We start from the raw sequence: 25,121 nt of genomic DNA, 5'->3' as shown, positions 1-25,121 counted from the left end.
AGGACTACAAACAAAGGCAAGATAAAAAGGGCAGCACTGTCTGCCAGATACTGTCAGCCCTTTAATGTAAGCCAAGGAGCCTGTTGAAAAAGGATCTCACATCAAAACCTTGGAGCTGCCCAGTGCTGAATTCTGACTCACGCAGCAGGTTTGGACTGATTTCTAAGCATCATACAGGACTTCTCTGGTTCCCTGAAGGATTTCCTAGGCCTCAGAGGTGGCTTGAATTTTGGCTGTCAAAAACACAGCCCATTTCACAAACAGGCAGCTGCCACCCACAGGTGTAACACACAAACAAAGCAAGCAAGGGTGTGATGGGCCAGAACTTTGCAATCAGATTAATGTTCAGTCATTACAGACTTTCACATCTGTAGCAGCTCATGTGAAAGACTTTGTCTTGGTGGATGCCATGCACTTTATGGAGATCTGTTCAGACCATGCTGGAATCCACAGCTGCTGTTCACTTTTGTACACTACTGGACTTCTTTCTGGTGAGGGATAAAAGTGCAGTCTGTGAAAGCAGTTGGGCTTGAATTACAGAAACACAGAATCATCCTGGCCAGAAAGGACCTCTGAGATAAGTCCAGATACTTTTCCCACTTCACCATAAATTGAAGTACCTGCTCATAACAGGAGAAAATCCTTAAAAGGAATTCAGAGCATAGTTGCTGCTCAGAGCATTGGAACACCCATGGCTTTAATCAACCTGCTTTTCTGCTGATGCAACTGCAGATAGTTACCCCTCAGTCTTAATGGCTGGTAATAAAAGGATGTGACTGATATTGAGGGCATTTGACTGAAAATCTCCATCAGCACTACCGCTTCACTCCCAGCTAATGAGGCATGGCCTTCACTCACAACTTCTGTTAACAGAGCTGTCTTAGGGGTACAAAGGGAAATGCCTCCATACTTCCAAGAAACACAGCTAGAAGGGGCAACGTACTACTATGGACATCATTCATAGAATTAGAGAATCAACCAGGTTGGAAGAGACCTCCAAGGTGATCCAGTCCAAACTTGTGTTGAGGTGGAACCTCTTGGGCTGCAACTTACACCCACTGCTCCTTGTCCTATCCCAGGGAGCAAGAGAGCAGAGCCTGTCCCCCAGTCCTGCCCAGCCCTCAGGTGTTTATAAGGATTTATTAAATCCCCTCTCAGTATTCACTTCCCCAGACTAAAAAGTCAAAGCCACTCAGCCTCTCCTCATAAGACATCCCCTCCAATCCCCTCATCATCCTCACAGCTCTCCATTGGACCCTCTCCAGCAGATCCCTGTCCCTCTTTAACTAGGGAGCCCCAAACTGAAGGCAGTATTCAAGATGAGATCTCAGCAGGGCAGAGTAGAGGGGAAGGAGAACCTCCCTTGATCTGCTGGACATACTCTTCCTAATACACCCCAGGATATGTTTATTTTAAGCATTTCTAGTTGCCCACTACTGCACCCTTGCATAGTTTACTTTCCAGACTGGTTCAATCTGTTTTCAGTCTGTTCAGAGCCAGACTTTCACTGGCTCTTGAAAGCTGATCATACAAGAGATACTGAAATTGCTAGCAAAGGAGGGGAGAGATCTTTAAAACCAGGCCACTGTCAGCACAATGCTTTCCAGCAATGAGTTCAGAAATGTCAAATGCATGCAGTACAGAATTGTACTGACACGCATGAACAGTCTGTTGTCTGTAAGGAGCCCTTTCCATGCTTCTTAAAAGCAGTCATTTGAGGAACCAATGCAAATCATTGTAGTCAAACAGCAACTGAAGGGGAAAATGAAAATAAATTAGAAAAACTAAAAGGAAGAAGAAAAAAAGAGAAATAAAAAAGAAAATAAGGAAAACAAGAGAAATGAAAAATAGGAAAAGAAAATAAGAATAAAACAGAAAATGAAAATAAAAAAGAAAAGAGAAAATGGAAACAAATAAGAAAAATGAAAAAGAAAAAAGAAAAAGAAAATAAGAAAAAATAAAAATAATGAAAATAAGGAAAAATTTTAAAAAGAAAATATGAAAACCAAAACCATAATGAAAAGAAATAAGAAAATTAAAATAAAATAAGCTAAATGAAAAGAAAAAAAGAAAAAAAGAGAAAAATTAAAAGAAAAAATAATAATGAAAATAAGAAAAATGAAAAAAAGGAAAAGAAAATAAGAAAACAATAAAATAGAAAATGAAAGTAAGAAAAGTGAAAAGAAAACAAAAAGAAAACAGAAAATGAAAATACAGAAAAATGAAAAGAAAAAAGAAAATTAAAATAAAATAAGCTAAATAAAAGAAAAAGGAAAATAAAAAATAAAATAAGAAAAATGAAAATAAAAAAGAATGATGAAAATAAGAAAAATGAAAAAAGAAAAAGAAAATAAGAAAAAAAAGAAAATGAAAATAAATAAGAAAAATGAAAAGAAAACCAAAAAGAAAACAGAAAATGAAAATGAAGAAAATTAAAATAAGCAAAATGAAAAGATAAAAGAAAATAAAAAATAAGAAAAATTAAAAGAAAAAAAATGAAAATAATAAAAATGGGAAAAGAAAAATAAAATAAGAAAAACAAGAAGACAACAAAATGAAAATAAAGAAAATTGAAAACAGAAAATGAAAATAATGAAAAATGGGAAGAAAAAGGAAAATTAAAATAAAATAATTTAAATGAAAAGAAAAAAGAAAATACAAAATAAGATAAGAAAAATGAAAAGAAAAACGAATAATGGAAATAAGAAAAATGAAAAAAAGAAAAAAGAAAAAGAAAATAGAAAATGAAAATAAATAAGAAAATGAAAACAGAAAATTAAAATAAAAAAGAAAATTAAAATAAGCAAAATGAAAATAAAAAAGAAAATAAAAAATAAGATAAGAAAAAAGAAAAGAAAAAAGAAAATCATGAAAATAAGAAAAATGGAAAAAGAAAATAAGAAAAACAAGAAGAAAACAAAATGAAAATAAAGAAAAATGAAAACAGAAAATGAAAATAAATGAGAAAATTTTAAAGAAAAAAGAAAATCATGAAAATAAGAAAAATTAAAAGAAAAAGAAAATAAGGAAAAAAACAAAAAGAAAACAGAAAGTGAATAAGAAAAATGAAAAGAAAAAAACTTCAAAACATTTTACTTTCCTTTTGGATATGTCTGGATGTAATTCAGATATTTCCTATTTCTACTTTAATTTCTCCCTTTCTGTAAGTGTATTTTTGTAAAAGATGCTCCACTGCTCTGAGTCATTTTTCCAAAATACCAAATAGTTTAAGAAAAACAAAAAAATACCAAGCATGATGCTAAGTTCCTGCACTGTTACTAGAGACAAAGTCTATAGCCAAAGAACCATTCCATAAATGAGAAAGAAAATAGATTTTAAAACAGCTGTTCTGATGAAAAGCATTAAGCAGCATTTGTCTTCCAACACACCCACACACCCATCAGCACATCCACCTATATGCAAACACATTTGGTGAGCTGCAAATCCTTACAAGTTGAGGAGAGCATTCAGTGGGTCCACTGGCAAATGGCACACACCAAAGCTTGAAAGACAAATGACCTCCAAGCTCATCCAGGCCAACCTAGCACCCAGCCCTAAACAATCAACCAGACCATGGCACTAAGTGCCTCAGCCAGGCTTTGCTTCAACACCTCCAGGGATGGTGACTCCACCACCTCCCTGGGCAGCCCATTCCAATGCCAATCACTCTCTCCGCCAACAACTTCCTAACAACATCCAGCCTAGATGGAATTGTAGAATCAGAATTGTCAGGGCTGGAAGGGACCTCAAGGATCTAGTTCCAACCCCCCTGCCATGGGCAGGGACACCTCACACTAGATCATAGAATCAGCCAGGTTGGAAGGGACCTCCAAGCTCATCCATTCCAACCTAGCCCTACACAATCAACTAGACCGTGGCACTAAGTGCCTCAGCCAGGCTTTGCTTGAACACCTCCAGGGATGGTGTTCCCTGGGCAGCCCATTCCAATGCCAATCACTCTCTCTGACAACAACTTCCTAATAACATCCAGCCTAGACCTCCCCCAGCACAACTTAAGACTGTGTCCCCTTGTTCTGTTGCTGCTTGCCTGGCAGAAGAGACCAACCCCACCTGGCTACAACCTCCCTTCAGGGAGTTGTAGACAGCAATGAGCTCTGCCCTGAGCCTTCTCTTCTGCAGGCTGCACACCCCCAGCTCCCTCAGCCTCTCCTCACAGGGCTGTGCTCCAGGCCCCTCACCAGCTTTGTCACCCTTCTCTGGACACCTTCCAGCATCTCAGCATCTCTCTTGAACTGAGGAGCCCAGAACTGGACACAGCTCTATCAGTAGAAATATTCATAGACCATCTCAAAACCCAAGCTTCCTGGCTTGCCTTTTTGCATATTAAAATCACCACTAAAACCAGACTTGAACGAGCTCCATTTAGTCACCTCAGCATTCCAACCCTGAGTTGCACTGAGCTGCACAATGCCAGTGTGTCACTGCTCTATTTTTGGCAGCTTTCTCTATATGCTGCACCCTTACGTGACAAAGTGTTGAAAGAGTCTGTCAGGGAGGAGACATCTCCTAAAAATCCCCATCACTGTTGCCCAAGAGACTGAGACTTCAGGGCACCCATGCAATAGTGCAAACATATCTGAGTAATAGCCTGTACCATCTGCTGGCTCGGTATTCCAGTTCGAATTATAGGCATAAATTTACCCATGCAATTCTCAGTAAAGTCAATGAATGCAAAATAAAATCCCTGAAATTGAACCATGGCCTTTGCTGATCAAATACAGCAGATCTAGAAGCAGAAATAAAAAGGAGACTCCCTCAGCAGAGAATCATAGAATCAACCAGGTTGGAAGAGACCTCCAAGTTCATCCAGTTCAACCTAGAACCCAGCCCTGTCCAATCAACCAGACAATAGAATCATAGAATCAACCAGGTTGGAAGACACCTACAAGGTCATCCAGTCCAACCTAGCACCCAGCCCTAGCCAGTCAACCAGACCATGGCACTAAGTGCCTCATCCAGGCTTTGCTTCAACACCTCCAGGCACAGCAACTCCACCACCTCCCTGGGCAGCCCATTCCAATGCCAATCACTCTGCCAACAACTTCCTCCTAACATCCAGCTTAGACCTCCCCCAGCACAGCTTTCATTCCATGCAAGTAACCTGGGTGATTCTATGCTCCTAAGTGAAGGGAGGCAAAGCAGGCAGGAGAAGAGATCAGTATCAGCAAGGCACTGCTTTATGAGCTGTGACATCAGAAAGCAGAATAGAATGACAACGTTAGGATATCCTGGGATGACCAGGTCTGTCCCTTGGGACACTCTAGCTCTTTATGGAGGACTTTGTCTCTGCGGTCTTCTGAAAGGCACCTGGGCCCCAAAACCTCCACACTAGTACAAACTCTTCATAATGGAGAAGAGGATGCTCTGAGGTGAGCTTACAGTATCTGAAGGGGGGCTACAAAAAAAGCTGGGGAGGGACTTTTTAGGCTGTCAGGGAGAGACAGGACTGGGGGGAATGGAGCAAAGCTGGAGGTGGAGAGATTCACAGCGGAGGTGAGGAGGAAGTTGTTGAGCATGAGAGTGGTGAGAGGCTGGACTGGGTTGCCCAGGGAGGTGGTTGAGGCCCCATGGCTGGAGGTGTTTAAGGCCAGGCTGGATGAGGCTGTGTGCAGCCTGCTCTAGGGTAGGGTGTCCCTGGGCATGGCAGCGGGGTTGGAACTCGCTGCTCCTTGTGGTCACTTCCAACCCTGACTGATTCTACGACCCTAACTTCAAAGAGCCAGAAAAACCTGCCATTCTAGGCTTCTGACATCTTCAAGTGATTTTTTCCCCCAAAGTTGCAATACAACAGAGCTGCTCTAAACTTCTTTGGGAAGACTCAACACCTTCTGCCACACAAACCTTGTCAGTGCAAATCTCATGGCAGGGATCTGGGCTGAAAAAAAGCTCTTCACTCCCACTGTACTAGGTTTGTAGCTCAATCAGCTCAATTCATGAAAGGTTTTCTCATCTTTTATTCAAAAAGTAGTTGAAATCTCTAAAGCAAACTCTGTTCTCTCAAATTCCCACCTTCATGCTGGCACTGGCCTTTGATGATGATCAGTACCTTTGAGAAGGCAAGTGAGAGGTCAGGAGCTTTCAGCATGTGGTAGAGACTTTAGAAGAGAAGAGATTGTCTTCTCAGGGAAAATCCAACTATTCCAGAATAAAAGTCAACACCAGGCAAAAATAACTGTAGAAGGTGTTCAGTTGCCAGTTATTGAAGGGCAAATCTTTAAAAGAATGTCATTTCTGAATGCCAGAATTAAGCAGGTGCAATGCAGAACGTGCTAAAAGGTTTCTAAGCTGAAATTAAACCAAAGTTCACAAAGCCGTTTTACAGCTGATGGCTGTGAAGACCAAGTGCTCAGAACTGGGTTGAGAGAGTAAACATATCTTCTCTTTTCTCCTTAAAAGCTGAATTAAGGAAACTGTGCTCCTATAATTTGGCAAATGATCAGACCAGAAGAACAGGATCTGCAATTCATGCTGCAATAAACTTCCATCTCGCTTGTACTGTACCAAGTGAGGTTGTGACAAAGACTGTGTGATGTAGATTGAACCATTGCACCATCAAGAAAGATGTGGCTAGGTGCCAGAGAACAAACACAGCTTTCCATATCTTTAATTACAATCCCAGTGTTCAAAGACATGAAAATGCAGCTTTTAAAGGTTGTTTTCTACCCATAGTATAGGAAAATCAATAGCATAGAAACAACCAGGTTGGAAGAGACATCCAAGCTCATCCAGTCCAACCCAGCACCCAGAACTGGCCAACCGCAGAATCAACCAGGTTGGAACAGACCTCCAAGATGATCCAGTCCAAACTAGCATCCAGCCCTATCCAGCTCTAACTAGACCATGGCACTAAGTGCCTCAGCCAGGCTTTCTTTGACACCTCCAGGAACAGTGACTCCACCACCTCCCTGGGCAGCCCATTCCAATGCCAATCACTCTCTCTGACAACAACTCCCTCCTAACACCCAGCCTAGACCTCCCCCACCACAACTTGAGACTGTGTCCCCTTCTTCTGTTGCTGCTTGCCTGGCAGAAGAGACCAACCCCACCTGGCTACAGCCTCCCTTCAGGGAGTTGTAGACAGCAATGAGCTCTGCCCTGAGCCTCCTCTTCTGCAGGCTGCACACCCCCAGCTCTCTCAGCCTCTCCTCACAGGGCTGTGCTCCAGGACCCTCACCAGTCTTGTTGCCCTTCTCTGGACACACTCCAGTATCTCAAGTACCTCAATACACCAAGCTCAAAACAAAACCTGACAGAAGAACTGCAGATGGACACATGTAGGTCTTGCACTCTCACTCACACATGCATAAGCATGCGCTAAATCACTACTGGAGAAAGGAGAATGGCAAACAATATCCACTGACCCAGAAACAGCAATGCTTTTCTTTCCACTTTTCCCTTTCCTTCTTTTTTTTCTTGCCTGGGATATGACATCATTCTGCACAAACAGTGTATAACAAAATGCTATTCCTTCTTTAATCAGTGCAGCATTTATAAGACCCCAACAGGAGCCTTTCACTGAGAGCTTAGACAAATATTGAAATGGCTACACAAACGACTCAAGACTACGAGGCAAGCCCAGACTGCTCTAAAAATAAATGTCCATGGACAAAAAGCCCATCCATGCACAAGAGACTTTTAAAAAGCCATGGAATACATTATGCCTCTCAGAATAGCACAGACATATCTGGATGAATGGCTGTGATTTCCTCTTCCTTTCACAGGGGTTTTATGACAGAAAAGCCATTTTCAGAAGCCTAAAGAATGAAGTGATCATCTACAAGTGACCTGCACCCCTTGTCACGGAGCTGAAATCTTGGTACCTAATTTCTTCCTGCTCTGCAGCAGCAATACATGCATGCATATTTTATTGCTCCCTGGGAGGGGAACGTGGAGAAGTCCCACTTGTGAGATGAGGAGAGTTTTGCATTTCACCTTAATCAGAGCAAATTAGGGCAGGTGGCAGCCCTGCAGGCAACACAACGATGAAGAATGCCTGCATGCTATACAAACTGTCCTTGCAGCCTGGAGGTCTGACAGGACACCACAGCAGCATCTTTTTACAGGTTACTGTCAGCTCAGAACTCAGAAGCCCACAGAGGGAGGAGTACAGACTGCTCTCATCATTCATCTGTGCATCGCTGGGACTCTGCAGCCTGCAGAAGAGGAGGCTCCCAGGGGACCTTCTTGTAGCCTTCCAGGATCTGAAGTGGGCTACAAAAAAGCTGGGGAGGGACTTTTTAGGCTCTCAGGGAGTGACAGGACTGTGGGCAGCCTGCTCTAGGGTAAGGTGTCCCCGGGCATGGCAGGGGGGGTGGAACTAGATAGAATCATAGAATCAGTCAGAGTTGGAAGGGACCACAAGGATCACCTAGTTCCAGCCCCCTGCCATAGGCACTCTAGATCAGTCTGGCCACAGCCTCCTCCAGCCTGGCCCTAAATACCTCGAGCCATGGGGCCTCAACCACCTCCCTGGGAAACCATTCCAGCCTCTCACCACTCTCATGCTCAACAACTTCCTCCTCACATCCACTCTGAATCTCCCACCTCCAGCTTTGCTCCATTCCCCCAGTCCTGTCACTCACAGAGAGACCAAAAAGTCCCTCCCCAGCTTTTTTGTAGCCCCCTTCAGATCCTGGAAGGCCACAAGAAGGTCACCTGGGAGCCTCCTCTGCTGCATGCTGCACAGCCCCAACTCTTTCAGTCTGTGCTCACAGCAGAGCTGCTGCAGCCTCTGAGCATCCTCCTTGTGGTTCCCTCCAACCCTGGCTGACTCTGTGGTTCTGTGAAATCCAAACAATCCATACGTTCCTCAATATTTACTCTGACATAAGAGTCAGAGCGTTCCTGTGAGTGCATAAGCTGCTGTGGGGTGAAAACTAAAGTTAAATAGAGAAGAAAAAGAAATTAAGTCACTCTCCAGTCAGGTCTAGCTCTAATAACACTGTGTGAGACAGACTAATCCTGCATTACAAACAGTGAGTCGTGTTTCTACTGTAAAAACACCTGGCAGGCAGGCATAAATACAGGAGATCATGCTGTCTGCTCAACTAACAGAAAACAACTGGCAGGACCTGAGAGGATCTCCAGAGACAGAGAGCTAAAGAATTTCTGATGATATATTGATAAACTGGCCCTATTCTTGAACAGAGCATTTGTGATCATAGAATCAACCAGGTTGGAAGAGACCTCCAAGATCATCCAGTCCAACCTAGCACCCAGACCTAGTCAGTCAACCAGACCATGGCACTAAGTGCCTCAGCCAGGCTTGGCTTCAACACCTCCAGGGATGGCGACTCCACCACCTCCCTGGGCAGCCCATTCCAATGCCAATCACTCTCTCTGACAACAACTTCCTAACAACATCCAGCCTAGACCTCCCCCACCACAACTTGAGACTGTGTCCCCTTCTTCTGTTGCTGCTTGCCTGGCAGAAGAGACCAACCCCACCTGGCTACAGCCTCCCTTCAGGTAGCTGCAGACAGCAATGAGCTCTGCCCTGAGCCTCCTCTGCTGCAGGCTGCACACCCCCAGCTCCCTCAGCCTCTCCTCACAGGGCTGTGCTCCAGGCCCCTCACCAGCTTTGTTGCCCTTCTCTGGACACCTTCCAGCACCTCAACATCTCTCTTGAATTGAGGAGCCCAGAACTGGACACAGCACTCAAGGTGTGACCTGAGCAGTGTGATAACCTCCCTTGTCCTGCTGGCCACACTGCTCCTGATCCAGGCCAGGATGCCATCAGCATTGATGAATCGCTGACGAAACACATTTTAAACGAGCTGGCAGTCTAATGCAAAGCTCTCCTCTCCATTGCAGGGATACCACAGCCAGGTTCATTTAGAATATTACTCCTCTGAAGACACTCAGAGCACTGCAATAACAAATGTTGTATCAAAGATGCGCTCAGCAACAAATGCAGCATGAGTCTCCGCCAGGCAATTTCTCAGCATGTCAGAATTATAATATCACTCCATGGAAACAAATTAAGCAGCACCAGCTAGGCTGCTGGGATCACTTTATTAGCTGTGCAGTGCTTCCACATAACAAATGCTTTGCTTTGGAAGTGTCAACGACAGCAAAGGTGGCCGTAGCCGTTTTTATGGTGCGCGACTTACTGCTTGCCTATCCATAAACAAACCCCTTTAACATCCAGCCCTCTTGCTGAGGCACTCCAGAAATAACGCTGGGAATTGCAAAACAGGTGTTGCTCAGAGGGCTGGAGCAGCTCTCCTATGAGGGCAGACTGAAAGAGTTGGGGCTGTTCAGTCTGGAGAAGAGGAGGCTCCCAGGTGACCTTCTTGTGGCCTTCCAATAACTGAAGTGGGCTACAAAAAAGCTGGGGAGGGACTTTTTGGTCTCTCAGGGAGTGCCAGGACTGGGGGGAATGGAGCAAAGCTGGAGGTGGGGAGATTGAGGCTGGCTGTGAGGAGGAAGTTGTTGAGCATGAGAGTGGTGAGAGGCTGGAATGGTTTACCCAGGGAGGTGGTTGAGGCCCCATGCCTAGAGGTATCACACAGTATCACAGTATCACCAAGGTTGGAAGAGACCTCACAGATCATCAAGTCCAACCCTTTACCACAGAGCTCAAGGCCAGACCATGGCACCAAGTGCCACGTCCAGTCCTGCCTTGAACAGCTCTGGGGACGGCGACTCCACCACCTCCCCGGGCAGCCCATTCCAGTGTCCAATGACTCTCTCAGGGAAGAACTTTCTCCTCACCTCCAGCCTAAATCTCCCCTGGTGCAGCCTGAGGCTGTGTCCTCTCGTTCTGGTGCTGGCCACCTGAGAGAAGAGAGCAACCTCCTCCTGGCCACAACCACCCCTCAGGTAGTTGTAGACAGCAATAAGCCAGGCTGGCTGAGGCTGTGGGCAGCCTGCTCTAGGGTAGGGTGTCCCTGGGTATGGCAGGGGGGTTGGAACTAGATTTTCCTTGTGGTCCTTTCCTGATTCTATGATTCCTGGTCATTTTTACTGTATGGCTAAAATCCAGCCTGATGTGAGGGTTTTATTTTTAATCAAGAGGAAGAAGCATTTTTAATCAGGAAGGATAAAATAGGAGCAGCAAAGGAACACTGAAAAAATTCTACTTAGTGCTAAAATATATCTTTTTTTTTTTTTAAATAGCAACAGATTTTGGTGAAATATGGGAAAATATCTTACTCTGTTTAGTCATCCTGCTGATAATTTTGTCCCTTGTGCATAGAAGATAAAATACAGCCTTGTGCTAGGTGGATAAGGCCCTTTTAATAGGTCAGAGAAGGATGCTGTGCTTGCACTGTGATCATAAATTTCCAAGATCGTTACAATTTACCCCAAGCTCAGTGGATGCACTGCACTAGGCATGAGGGGGAAAATGGATATGCTGTACTATGTACAGGGCAGGAGAGAAGCCTGATGGCTCAGCATTATGCCATAAAACTCATCAGTGCCCTGAAGTGAATTAGTGCAAGCGATTTCATGAGATTACGCTAGCAATTTAGTACAGAACAGCTGCCACCCCACACCAGAGGATACTCCTTCTAGTCTTTACTTACATGGCCACAAATGACTTCTGAGATAATCCACAACATGCAGCATGCAGCATCCATGCCTTATCTTTACCACTTTACACAGAGATAGAATAGAATAGAATCAACCAGGTTGGAAGAGACCTCCAAGATCATCCAGTCCAACCTAGCACCCAGCCCTATTCAATCAACCAGACCATGGCACTGAGTGCCCCAGCCAGGCTTTGCTTCAACACCTCCAGGGCTGGTGACTCCACTACCTCTCTGGGCAGCCCATTCCAATGGCAAATCATATGCCATGCCTTGTAATTAGCTGCTCTTGTCTTTGCTTTTGCTGTTTGGATGTGCAGCCATTGCTTTATCACAAGTCCAGTCTGATTTTGATGGGCTTTAGGGTGGTTTTTATATTATTATTAAATCAGACACTGTACGACACTAGTTTTCATATTTGGATTACTTCCCAATTCAAGAGAGATGTTGAGATACTGGAACGTGTCCAGAGAAGGGCAACAAAGCTGGTGAGGGGCCTGGGGGCCTGTGAGGAGAGGCTGAGGGAGCTGGGGGTGTGCAGCCTGCAGAAGAGGAGGCTCAGGGCAGACCTCATTGCTGTCTACAGTTACCTGAAGGGAGGCTGTAGCCAGGTGGGGTTGGTCTCTGCTGCCAGGCAAGCAGCAACAGAAGAAGGGGACACAGTCTCAAGCTGTGCCAGGGGAGGTCTAGGCTGGATGTTGTTAGGAAGTTGTTGTCAGAGAGAGTGATTGGCATTGGAATGGGCTGCCCAGGGAGGTGGTGGAGTCGACATCCCTGGAGGGATTGAAGCCAAGCCTGGCTGAGGCACTTAGTGCCATGGTCTGGTTGGTTGTTTAGGGCTGGGTGCTAGGTTGGACTGGATGATCTTGGAGGTCTCTTCCAGCCTGGTTGACACTGTGATCTAGAGCATGCACTTTTTTTCTCTCTCAGCCATACAGTTTTCTGTATCCTTTGAACAGTGCAGAGTTTCTACACCACGACCTTTAAGCCAGAACAGACAAGTGACTGTGCTGGTTTGAACCCACTTGAAATAGTTTACTGAGAGAAATGAAATCCTTAGCTGTGAGAAGAAAAAAACAAAACAAAACAAAACAGTACCCTGTATCAGCCATTCTCCTGCTGAGAAACACAACTAGCCAAAATATAGATAGGACACTCACTGCTCACACACTGCTCAGCTCTCGCTTCTGGCTCTGCCTTCTTTCTGGTGGGCTGCTCTCTGTGGCTACCTCTGCCTTAACTCTCTAATCCACCTAACCCCCTTTTCCTCTGACCTCCTTGTCATCTTTTTGCCATCTCTCCTCAGACCTCCAGGTTTATCAGGTGAGACATAGGTGGGTTGATCTGGTTATTTCTGAAGGGATGGAAAGAGGGAGGGGGAAGGGGGATTGGGTCGGGAGCCCTGCTGGGGACCCTGATTGTTTCCTGAGAGGAGTATTGTGTTTCTGTACTACTTTTAATTTGTATATAACTCTATATATGAGTGTATATCTGCTTGTAAATTGTGCTGAGCTGTAAATACAGCTTCATTCCTTAACTTTCAGCCAGCTGAGTCTAGTCCTGGTGATTTTCTTTAGTGTGGGTGGGAGAGTAACTCCCAAACCATCACAGTGTAGAAGCAAACCTTCAACCTTAATAACTGTATATATGAAGCCTGACAGGTTGTATAGTCCAAATGTAGAGGGTTTGATGAGATGCACGTTGTTTCTGCCCTGCCTTGGGTACAGGTATTGCTATGTCAATCATTTTCAATCAGGAAAAAAAAACCTCACTTGGGAAATTTATCCTTAGTTGGACCCTGGAGTTACATAGCTTAGCACTATGAATGCTGAGGCTGATGCTAGAAATTAGGACTGGAATGTCTCTGACCTTGATACTAACCCTGAAGCAAGCTGACAGGAGGAGGAAGTTGTTCAGCATGAGAGTGGTGAGAGGCTGGAATGGGTTGCCCAGAGAGGTGGTTGAGGTCCTATGCCTGGAGGTGTTTAAGGCCAGGCTGGCTGAGGCTGTGGGCAGCCTGCTCTAGGGTAGGGTGTCCCTAGCCATGGCAGGGGGGCTGGAACTAAATCATCCTTCTGGTCCCTTCCAACCCTGACTGATTCTGTGATTCTAACTGGTGTCCTCCAGGAACCCTCTCTCCCTCCCACACACAGAGTCTCCCCCTTGCCCAGTAACAGATGAAGCATGACCATGCTCTCTTTTTGTCTTTCTTTTTGCAAGATCCAAAGTCAAGTTATTGAAACTAACCATAAGGTTCAGCTGCTCCATTCTTATTAAAATGCTCACTTGACTTTGCTTCATTTCAGTAGATCAGTGAGTTGCAGTAAAAAATAACAACTCTAGGTCTCACTGCAGGTGCACTCACCTTTTGACACCACAGTAACTATTTTTTCTGTGAAGTACTCCTAAGCAGTCATTTATATGTTAAGTACTGAACTCTGCATTGCTTCTCTCTTTCAATATTGCATTGCTTGCTATGTATTTTCTACTTGTGTCTGTTATGTCATGGATCAGAAATTCACTCCTTCTACTGCTGTCTGCCTCCAGAATACCATCATGCATGAAATCTCAAAGACACATTTTTTTTTCCTGACTGAGAATCATTGGATACACAGCTATAAAAGCATATATAAAAGCTAAAAGCCCTGAGAATTATTTGGAGGGGAAACAAAACATCCCTTAAGCACCAAATCAGCTGGAAATCCTTCACACTGCTCTTCTCTACCGATTCCGGCAGGATTTGCTTTCTACTGTAGCTTAGCTCCTGTCTGCTCCAGGAAAAAAGATCATCAGTTCTGATAAATGATTCTGTATGGCAGGATTTCAACTCAGGCTACAGCAAACTATATCTAATGAGATTATCTGATTCTTTTTTTTTTTTTAAAGGATCAATAATTTATTTCTAGGCAGAGGACTCAAAGGTTAATTTCTAGTGCTTTCCTTACCGAGCTGTCCAGCACTCAAACGACTTGAGGAGACATCCAACCAGAGCTGGCTAATCCACATCAGCTTGGTTAAAAAAGAAATAGTCAGATTAAGGAATCAATGATACTTACACACTACAAAATTGGTTTCCACTCAAAAGCTGACTGGATTTACACAGTTTACGTGCAGCACAAATCCTGTTTTCACGTCATTTAGCAGGGATCCCAAGCACAGCGATTCTCCCCTCCCCTGTCAACTCACAAGGCACAAACTGGCCAGCAGAAATCCTATTGCAGTTTGATCGATGGCTGCTGAGGGGAACATGGGAGGAGGGGAAAACAAAAAAGAGCAAAGCAGGATTTTTGATGGTGGCTATAGATTGCTGGCACTGATCATTCTCCTATCTCTGCTTCCACAGCTGACTGCGGTTTTCCATTAAGAGAGCTTTTCCCTGCTCTGCTAGCTCTGCCAAGAAGCACACCTGGCCTAACATGACACATTGATGTCCCATTCATGCAACAACCTTGTGAGGGGGTTGCATGAATGTACCTGAAGGGTGGTTGTGGCCAGGAGGAGGTTGCTCTCTTCTCTCAGGTGGCCAGCTCCAGAACAAGAGGACACAGCCTCAGGCTGCACCAGGGGAAATTTCGGCTCGAGGTGAGGAGAAAGTTCTTCACTGAGAGAGTCATTGGACACTGGAATGGGCTGCCTGGGGAGGTGGTGGAGTCGTCGTCCCTGGGGCAGTTCAAGGCAAGGTTGGATGTGGCACTTGGTGCCATGGTCTAGCCTTGGGCACTGTGGTAAAGGGTTGGACTTGATGATCTGTGAGGTCTCTTCCAACCTTGGTGATACTGTGATACTGTGATCAATTGGTGATCCATTCGTGGGGTTTTTTAACCCATTTCCTCATGTTAAATGTACTCACAGCCATTGCAGTCATTATAACAGAATCAACAGTGTGGCTGCTGTTCAGCAGTCTCTGGCACTGAATGCAGAAGTTAACTTTGCTGCAATGAACTCTTTGCTATGTGCATGAACATGTCTTTCTCTTGTCTCACTTCTCTTTCCATATATTTATTGTTTCCCTTGGAAGGTTGTTCAGCATTACCTAGTTTTAGTTTCTGGTACTTTGGGAATTTGATGAAGAGTGAGTTGCAGGAACACAGTGTACATGAGGCCATAGAAGCAGGAAGGGTGGGAAGGGACCACAAGGATCATCCAGTTCCAAACTCCCTGCCATGGGCAGGACACTCTACCCTAGAGCAGGCTGCCCGCAGCCTCAGCCAGCCTGGCCTTAAGCACCTCCAGCCATGGGGCCTCAACCACCTCCCTGGGCAACCCAGTCCAGCCTCTCACCACTCTCATGCTCAACAACTTCCTCCTCACATCCAGTCTGAAGCTCCCCACCTCCAGCTTTGCTCCATTCCCCATAGTCGACTCTCTCACTCCCTGAGAGCCTAAAAAAATTCCCCTTCAGATCCTGGAAGGCCACAAGAAGGTCACCTGGGAGCCTCCTCTGCTCCAGACTGCACAGCCCCAACTCTTTCAGTCTGTGCTCATAGCAGAGCTGCTGCAGCCCTCTGAGCATCCTCCTGGCCCTTCTCTGGACATGCTCCAGCATCTCCACATGCTTCTTGTAATGAGGGCTCTAGAACAGGATGCAGTACCTCAGTTGGGGTCTCACCAGATCAGAGTAGAGGAGGAGAATTACCTCCCTTGACCTGCTGGCCACACTTCTGCTTGGCTCTCCAGCCACTAGGGTTTGTGTGTTACCCTCCCACACACACTTAAGAAAATCACCCAAAGTAAACTCAGCTGATCTGGAAATTGGAGAATGAAGCTTTGTATTTACAGCTTAGCACTATACACAAGCAGGTATTTACAATCTATGCAGCTACAGACAGAAATAGACAAGTTAAAAAGTAATACAGAAACACAGCAGCCCTCCCAGAAACCAGAGTCCCCAGGAGGGGCTCCCAACCACCCTTCCACCTTTGCCTGACATGCAAGGTGACTTTGGAGGGTTGGCCAGGGGGGTTAGGAAGCAGAAGGACTGATCAGGCAGCAAGTTAGGTTAGAGAGACAAGACAGTGCAGAGAGACACTCTGTGCTATCTATATTTATGCTCTTGCTCTTATCCATCTCAGCAAGCCTATGAGTGCAGCAGGCATCACCACTGTTTGTTTTTCACAGCCTATAATCCAATTCTTCTCACCAAAATATCCCAGCTAGGCTCAAACAAGCACAGGACTGCATCCTACTCCACTGGGACAATAACAAATCTGAAAAGCACAATGACAGGCTTTTTTTTTGTTTTTGCAAAGGCCACTGAATTAGAAGAGCTCTGATACAAAACAGATTCAGATGACAGGTGCTTTATCATAGAATCAACCAGGTTGGAAGAGACCTCCAAGATTATCCAGGCCAACCTAGCACCCAATCATATCCAGTCAACCAGACCATGGCACTAAGTGCCTCAGCCAGGCTTTGCTTCAACACTTTCAGGGATGGCAACTCCACCACCTCCCTGGGCAGCCCATTCCAATGCCAATCACTCTCTCTGACAACAACTTCCTAACAACATCCAGCCTAGACCTCCCCTGCCACAACTTGAGACTGTGTCCCCTTGTTCTGTTGCTGCTTGCCTGGCAGAAGAGTCTGATCCCCACCTGGCTACAGCCTCCCTTCAGGTAGCTGTAGACAGCAATGAGCTCTGCCCTGAGCCTCCTCTTCTGCAGGCTGCACACCCCCAGCTCCCTCAGCCTCTCCTCATAGGATTTGTGTTCCAGGTCCCTCATCAGCTTTGTTGCCCTTCTCTGGACACATTCCAGCACCTCAACATCTCTCTTGAATTGAGGAGCCCAGAACTGGACACAGCACTCAAGGTTTGGCCTGACCAGTGTTGAGGACAGGGGCAGAATAACCTCCCTTGTCCTACTGGCCACACAGTTCCTAAGCCAGGCCAGGATGCCATTTGGTCCCCTGCCCACCTGGGCACACTGCTGGCTCATCTTCAGCTACTATTTACCAGCACCCCCAGGTCCCCTTCTTCCTGGCTGTTTTCAGCCACTCAGTCCCCAGCCTGTAGTGCTGCTTGGGGTTGTTGTGGCCAAAGTGCAGAACCCTGCACTTGGCTTTGTTCAGTCTCATCCCATTGGCCTCTACCCACCCATGCAGCCTGTCCAGGTCCCTCTGCAGGGCTCTCCTACCTTCCAACAGATCAACACCTGCTCCTAGCTTGGTGTCATCAGCAAATTTACTGATGCTGGACTCAATGCCCTGCTCCAGATCATCAATAAAGATACTGAACAGGACTGGGCCCAGCACTGATCCTTGGGGCACACCATTAGTGCCAGCTGCCAACTGGATGTGGCACCATTCACCACCACTCTCTGGGCTCTGCCATCCAGCCAGTTCCTGACCCCGCACAGAGTGCATCTGTCCAAGCCATGAGCTGCCAGCTTGGCTAGACCATCTGACTCTCCAACACTAACCATGGATTTTCACCTGGATCTGAAGACAAACAGAACTGTTTGTAATAAGAATCTCCACGGTGTCAGTTTGCATTTTTTCAGTCTTGTATCTACAGACCCAACTGAAGTGAAGGTTAATGCTAACATTTAAAGACAGATTGTACATAATCTAAGAGGACATATGACATTTTTATGTTTCAGGCTAATGCTTTGTGTCTTTATTGTTCAGCAGGCTCTCATGCAGGGAAGTAAGCTAATGTCATTGACTGTTTCAGTATTAAATAGATAAATAAACCAACAGAGACAAAGTAAACAGGATGGAAGTGGCTGAAATAAGTGGCATGTACACAGTACAGTAAACAATTCTGCTGACCACCACTGTAATTTATCCCAATCTACTACAACCAATTATTCCTGCTTCACAGACTCCTTATCTTGGTTTTCTAAGCCTACTAGCCTCTATTTCACCATAAAAGACAGAGCAGTACTTCAGAAAATAGCACATTAGATAAAGAAGAAACCTGGTTCTAGAAATAATTGCCTGTGGTATTTTTTTTCCTCCCCAGCTGAGCCAATCCCCCATCCAAATTGTAGAAAAGCTAAATACCTTCAAAGTTAGGTCTAGGTAATCCATCTCTGTTGGCCACAAAATAATAGGCTTGGCAATATTGCAGGGCCATTGCTCTTTGCATTAGTGTCTGTTGGAAAGAGCTGGGAAGGTAATCTCTGAGAGGTCAGGAAGAGCAGGAAAAAAAAGGACTGTGTTGAATTGTGCTCTCTACAGTGCTGGCTTGACATAACACACACTTGTGACACAGGTGCTACACTGAGTTCCACTGCACAGAAGGGACAAATCATTCAGCCCTGCTCCTTCCTCCTCCTTCCCCCTTCTCATTTCCCTCTGGAAAAGTAAAGATAACTCTGGTTTGGGAGAGGCTGAAGCTAGCAGTAAGTACCAAATGTACTGAGCCTAACAAACAATCTGCCTGCCTCTCAGCATCCTGTCCTCAGCACAGCTCCCTTAGCAGCTGCTATAAGCACAACGAGTTAAGCATTCTCTGTAGACTAAACTTATCTGCAGACTGCAGTTCAGGCACATTCTGCAATAGAGGATGCAACCAGATCATCTTCTACCCTTCAGTCTTAGCAATGCCCCACTAATTATAGAATCATAGAATCAACCAGGCTGGAAGAGACCTCCAAGATCATCCAGGCCAACCTAGCACCCAGCCCTGTCCAGTCAACCAGACCATGGCACTAAGTGCCTCAGCCAGGCTTTGCTTGAACACCTCCACCACCTCCCTGGGCAGCCCATTCCAATGCCAATCACTCTCTCTGCCAACAACTTCCTCCTAACATCCAGCCTAGACCTGCCCTGGCACAACTTGAGACTGTCCCCCCTTTTTCTGTTGCTGCTTGCCTGGCAGAAGAGGCCACCCCCCGATGTATCGAGTCACTTTGGGGATCCTGAATATTTTTTGGTGCCTGCAATACCCTTGGCAATAACTGTGAGCATTTCAATTTGCAGTGGGTGAGCTCTCCCTGTTTGATTTATACCTGCTGCCTCACCACTGTATGGCACCCTCCAGTTCTCACCTAGTGAGAATGGTTAACTCTCTATTAATCTTTTCCATTCACCTCATGATTTTAGAGAACTCCATCATGTTTTGATCCAGATGTCTCTTGTCAGAACAGGAAAACAAACTTCTCATCAGATCTTAGTATCACAGTATCACAGTATCATCAGGGTTGGAAGAGACCTCACAGATCATCCAGTCCAACCCTTTACCACAGAGCTCAAGGCTAGACCATGGCACCAAGTGCCACGTCCAACCTTGCCTTTCCATACCTCCAGACATCTTTGCTGCCTTGTGTTTAAACAGTAGTTAGCACTTCCTTTTTTCAGAGGGATTCATCAAAACTGCCCTTTGGTATGTATGAGCAGGGTGTGCTCCCAATTTACCACTGAGAAACAGCATCTCCTCATTAGAATCCCAGAATGGTTTATGTTGGAAGGGACCTCAAGAATCATCCATTTCCAACCCCCCTGCCATAGGCAGGGACACCTCCCACTAGAACAGGTCACTCAAGGACTCATCCAACCTGGCCTTGAACAGCTCCAGGGAGGGAGCAGCCACAACCTCCCTGGGCAACCTGTGCCAGTGTCTCACCATCCTCACCTTCTTCCTAACACCTAGTTTGAATCTCCCCTCTTCAAGTCTAAACCCATTCCCCCTTGTGCTGTCATTACCAGACCTTGTCAATAGTCCCTCCCCAGCCTTCCTGTAGGTCCCCTTCAGATACTGGAAGGCCACTATAAGGTCTCCTCGAAGCCTTCTCACCTCCAGGCTGCAGAGCCCCAACTCTTGTAGCCTGTGCTCATAGCAGAGCTGCTGCAGCCCTCTGAGCATCTTTGTGGCCCTCCTCTGGACTGGCTCCAACAGTTGCATGTCCTGCTTGTGCTGGGGGCTCCAGAACTGCACACACTGCTCCAGGTGGGGCCTGATGCAAGCAGAGCCAAGGGGCAGAATCCCCTCCCCTGCCCTGCTGCCCACACTGCTCTTGCTGCAGCCCAGCACACACTTGCTGTCTGGGCTGTACCTGCACACTGCCAGCTCATGTTGGGCTTGTGTTGAGACACATCTGTAATCAGAGAGAGCTCTCTAAGAGGGTAAAAATCATACAGAGGTGACACCCAAAGTCAGAAGAGCTGAACATCCCCCAGGAGGAAAAGGCCCCACTGCAAGGAAAACGATGGCTGGTCATTTTGCATGCAGCTTTATACTTCCTAGCAGGAACAGACATGGAGAAGGAACTAGCAGCAAACAAAATTCCACCCAAGAACTGCTGACAGAGACAAAAGGAGACCCTTGCCTAGACACATGAGTTGATGTGGTGCTTCCCAGAAGCATGAAGCCAATGAGAAATTTCTAAGGCACATATAAAGGAGCTCTATGCTTGTCCATGTTATCCTGTGTGGACATGAACTAAACTACAAAAGGAAGATCAAAAGGGCTAGAGGCTCTGTGGTTAGATGTAAAGAGGTTCTAGATAAAAAAAAACAAGCAGATGACACCAAGCTAGAAGCAGCTGTGGATCTGTTGGAGGGTAGGAGAGCCCTGCAGAGGGACCTCAACAATCTGGATGGGTGGGTAGAGGCCAATGGGATGAGATTGAACAAGGCCAAGTGCAGGGTTATACACTTTGGCAACAACAACTCCAAGCAGCACTACAGGCTGGGGACTGAGTGGCTGAGAGCAGCCAGACCCAAAGGGACCTGGGGGTGCTGGTAGAGAGTAGCTGAAGATGAGCCAGCAGTGTGCCCAGGTGGCCAAGAGAGACAATGGCATCCTGGGCTGGCTCAGGAACTGTGTGGCCAGCAGGACAAGGGAGGTTATTCTGCCTCTGTCCTCAGCACTGCTCAGGCCACACCTTGAGTGCTGTGTCAATTCAAGAGAGAAATTGAGGTATTGGAACATGTCCAGAGAAGAGCAACAAAGCTGGTGAGGGGCCTGGAGCACAGGCCTGTGAGGAGAGGCTGAGGGAGCTGGGGGTGTGCAGCCTGGAGAAAAGGAGGCTCAAGGCAGAGCTCACTGCTGTCTACAACTACCTGAAGGGAGGCTGTAGCCAGGTGGGGTTGGCTGGGTGGAGGTCTAGGTTGGATGTTAGGAGGAAGTTGTTGGCAGAGAGAGTGATTGGCATTGGAATGGGCTGCCCAGGGAGGTGGAGTAGCTGTCCAGAGAGGTGTTGAAGCAAAGCCTGTCTGAGGCACTTAGTGCCATGGTCTGGCTGACTGGATAGGGCTGGGTGCTAGGTTGGCCTGGATGATCTTGAAGGTCTCTTCCAACCTGGTTGATTCTATGATTATGATCTAGAGGTAAATATAGGTAGTGCTGACAAGAAGATAATTCACCTTCTCAACCATGGAATGGAGTTCTATGAAGGTAATCTCTTGAAGTTGATCTCAAGGTAGTCAAAGAAGTGGGCAAAGGAAACTCCACCTCTTGCAGTTTCCTTTGCGAGCATTGGGAAAATAGGATTGCCTTAGTAAAACTGCAGAAAAATGTCTTGAAGTTTTTGTCTCATAGGAAATAACAACAAACTTAACCAGCCAGATTGACAGTATGCTCAGTGTTGACAAGATCTTTGCCCTGAAGTAGACTTCTGGGCCGACCTATCACTCAAGAGCCCGTGTGAAATCCAAGTGACGGCGATCGCTGCAGGGTCTGCGTGCAGTGTTTTTCAGTCTCCATATTTCACAGGCAATTTTTCCAACAGTGACATATATTAACATTTGTGCATCACACAGTGTATAAAAAGCCAGGAAGAATCTAAAACAGGAGACACATAGCAAGGAAGAGGTAGCTAGAGGTACAGCCCTTGCCCCTTCCCTTCCTACCATCTGGAGTCTAACAGAGGCTAACTCAGCTTATTGCTTGATTCACAGCAGTCAAAGGAGGGGTTTATTTTTTTCCAGCTGCACTGTTTTGAAGATGTTTTGCAATTGAGAGGCTGATAAGTGTGTGCCATGATTTAATCCCATACAGGAATGAAGCACTGTGTAGCCACTCTCTTGCTCCTCTCTCCAATGCCAGTGGGATGGGCAGGGAAATTGAAAGCAAGGAAACCTCGTGGGTTGGGACAGTAACTGAAATTAACACATTGTAAGAACTAAAAGTAAAAATAGGAACTAAAAGGAAGATAGTCTACAACTACCTGAGGGGTGGTTGTAGCCAGGAGGAGGTTGCTCTCTTCTCTCAGGTGGCCAGCGCCAGAACGAGAGGACACAGCCTCAGGCTGTGCCAGGGGAGATTTAGGCTGGAGGTGAGGAGAAAGTTCTTCCCTGAGAGAGTCATTGGACACTGGAATGGGCTGCCCGGGGAGGTGGTGGAGTCGCCGTCCCTGGAGCTGTTCAAGGCAGGACTGGACGTGGCACTTGGTGCCATGGTCTGGCCTTGAGCTCTGTGGTAAAGGGTTGGACTTGGTGATCTGTGAGGTCTCTTCCAACCTTGGTGATACTGTGATAACTAAAAGAGGCTGAAATAAAACCCAAGGCAGACAGGTGATGCACAACACAGCTGCTCACCACCTACTAACGCTTAGTCAGTACTTGAGCAGTGATCTGCCTCTCTCTTCCAACTCCGTCCAGTTTACATACTGGATACGACATTTAGTATGGAATACTCCTCTGACCACTTTGGGTCAGCTATCCTGACTGTATCTCCTCCCAACTTCTCATGTTCCTCCATCCTTGCTGGCAGGCCACAAGAAGCTGAAAAGGTCATGACTCAGTATAAACACTACTTAGCAACACTGAAAACATCAGTGTGTTATCAACTTTGTTCTCATATGAAATCCAAACCACAGCACTTCATCAGCTACAAGGAAGAAAACTAGCTCTATGCCAGCTAACAGGAGGACAGCATGCATTAAGCAGATGCCTCTTTTCTCATCCCTTTCTAGATTCAATAATGGCAGTTCCATAGCTCTGTGTCACCAGTCAGGAAGGGAAATCTGAGCTGACTACTTCATGTCACCTCAATTTCGCAGCGTGATGAGGGCCTGGATGTGCTCTGTGACAGCATGTCAACATCTAAAAAGAGAAAGCAGGGCTGCTGTAGAAAAGTGAAAAAGGTAAATAGAGATTACCAGCAACAAATGTGACCAACATAATAGTTACTCATCTCTTCCCTGTACAAAGTGCAAAAGTTTGCCCATCACTGAGAAAACCACTTCAGTCTCATCAGAAAAGGAAAACTTCTTCGTGGGTCTAAATTCCATCTGAAAGGTATCATAGATTCAACCAGGTTGGAAGAGACCTCCAAGCTCATCCAGTCCAACCTAGCACCCAGCCATGTCCAATCAACTGAATCATAGATTCACAGATTCAACCAGGTTAGAAGAGATCTCCAAGATCATCCAGTCCAACCTAGCACCCAGCCCTATCCAGTCAACTAGACCATGGCACTAAGTGCCTCAGCCACTCTTTTCTTTAACACATCCAGGGATGGCAACTCCACCACCTCCTTGGGCAGCCCATTGCAAATCTGTAATAAAATTATATTTGTATGAGGCAATACATTAATAAATATCTTCTTAAGACATTTATGCTTCTTAATATTTGTGCTTCTTAAATGGAAGCATTTTCAGAAAGGAAATAGCTCTGACCTAGAGGTCAATCATAGAATCATCCAGGTTGGAAGAGACCTCCATGATCATCCAGCCCAACCTAGCACCCAGCCCTATCCAGTCATCTAAGTACCTCAGCCAGGCTTTTTTTCAACACCTCCAGGGATGGTGACTCCACCACCTCCCTGGGCAGCCCATTCCAGTGCCAATCAATCTCTCTGACAACAACTTCCTCCTAACATCCAGCCTAGACCTCCCCCACCACAACTTCAGGCTGTGTCATAGAATCATAGAATCATAGAATCAACCAGGTTGGAAGAGACCTCCAAGATCATCCAGTCCAACCTAGCACCCAGCCCTAAACAATCAACCAGACCATGGCACTAAGTGCCTCATCCAGTCTTTTCTTGAAGACCCCCAGGGACGGTGCCTCCACCACCTCCCTGGGCAGCCCATTCCAATGCCAATCACTCTCTCTGTGAAGAACTTCTTCCTAATATCCAGCCTATACCTACCCTGGCACAGCTTGAGACTGTGTCCCCTTGTTCTATTGCTGGTTGTCCTGTTGCTGGTTGCCATGATAAATTTAGAATAGACTTAATATAAAAGTGTAGCATGAAAACACCTACACTGAAAAGAAATCTAAAGATTAGTTCCCCAATAAACTCATAAAAATTGCTATCAATATATCAGTAGCTCCAGACTACTACTACTAAGCAAATGCTAACTCTTACTCCCAGAAGTCTGATTCTAACCAATAATCCACAACATGTTTGCAAAAAAAGAAAATCCAGGAGGCTGCCTCTGAAAAGTTCTGGACAGAAATAAATCAGCACTTTGCCTTATGTGAACTGGGATTTGATATGACCTTCATGCTGCAGACCTGTCAAGCTGTAGCAATGATGAATGCAATCAGACAGCTATTAGACGCCGTTCTAATTTAGACCCAGCAAAATCTATTGGGTTATGTCAAATGAAACAAAAAGTAGGACTGGAGTGTGAAAGGGCTTTAGTTCCCTTTAGGTAAAATTCAAAAGAC

At 45.9% G+C, this 25,121-nt stretch overlaps 1 protein-coding gene across 2 annotated transcripts in view; it reads right to left on the bottom strand.

The window, feature by feature from the left end:
- Positions 1–25,121, bottom strand: part of PRKN (parkin RBR E3 ubiquitin protein ligase) — a 667,734-nt gene that overhangs the window by 146,821 nt on the left and 495,792 nt on the right. The window lies entirely within an intron of this gene.

This window comes from Pogoniulus pusillus, chromosome 18 (assembly GCF_015220805.1).
Source record: "Pogoniulus pusillus isolate bPogPus1 chromosome 18, bPogPus1.pri, whole genome shotgun sequence".
NCBI classification, from domain to species: Eukaryota; Metazoa; Chordata; class Aves; order Piciformes; family Lybiidae; genus Pogoniulus; species Pogoniulus pusillus.
Note: the sequence above shows the minus strand (reverse complement) of the source record. Positions and strands in the feature narration are given on the sequence as shown.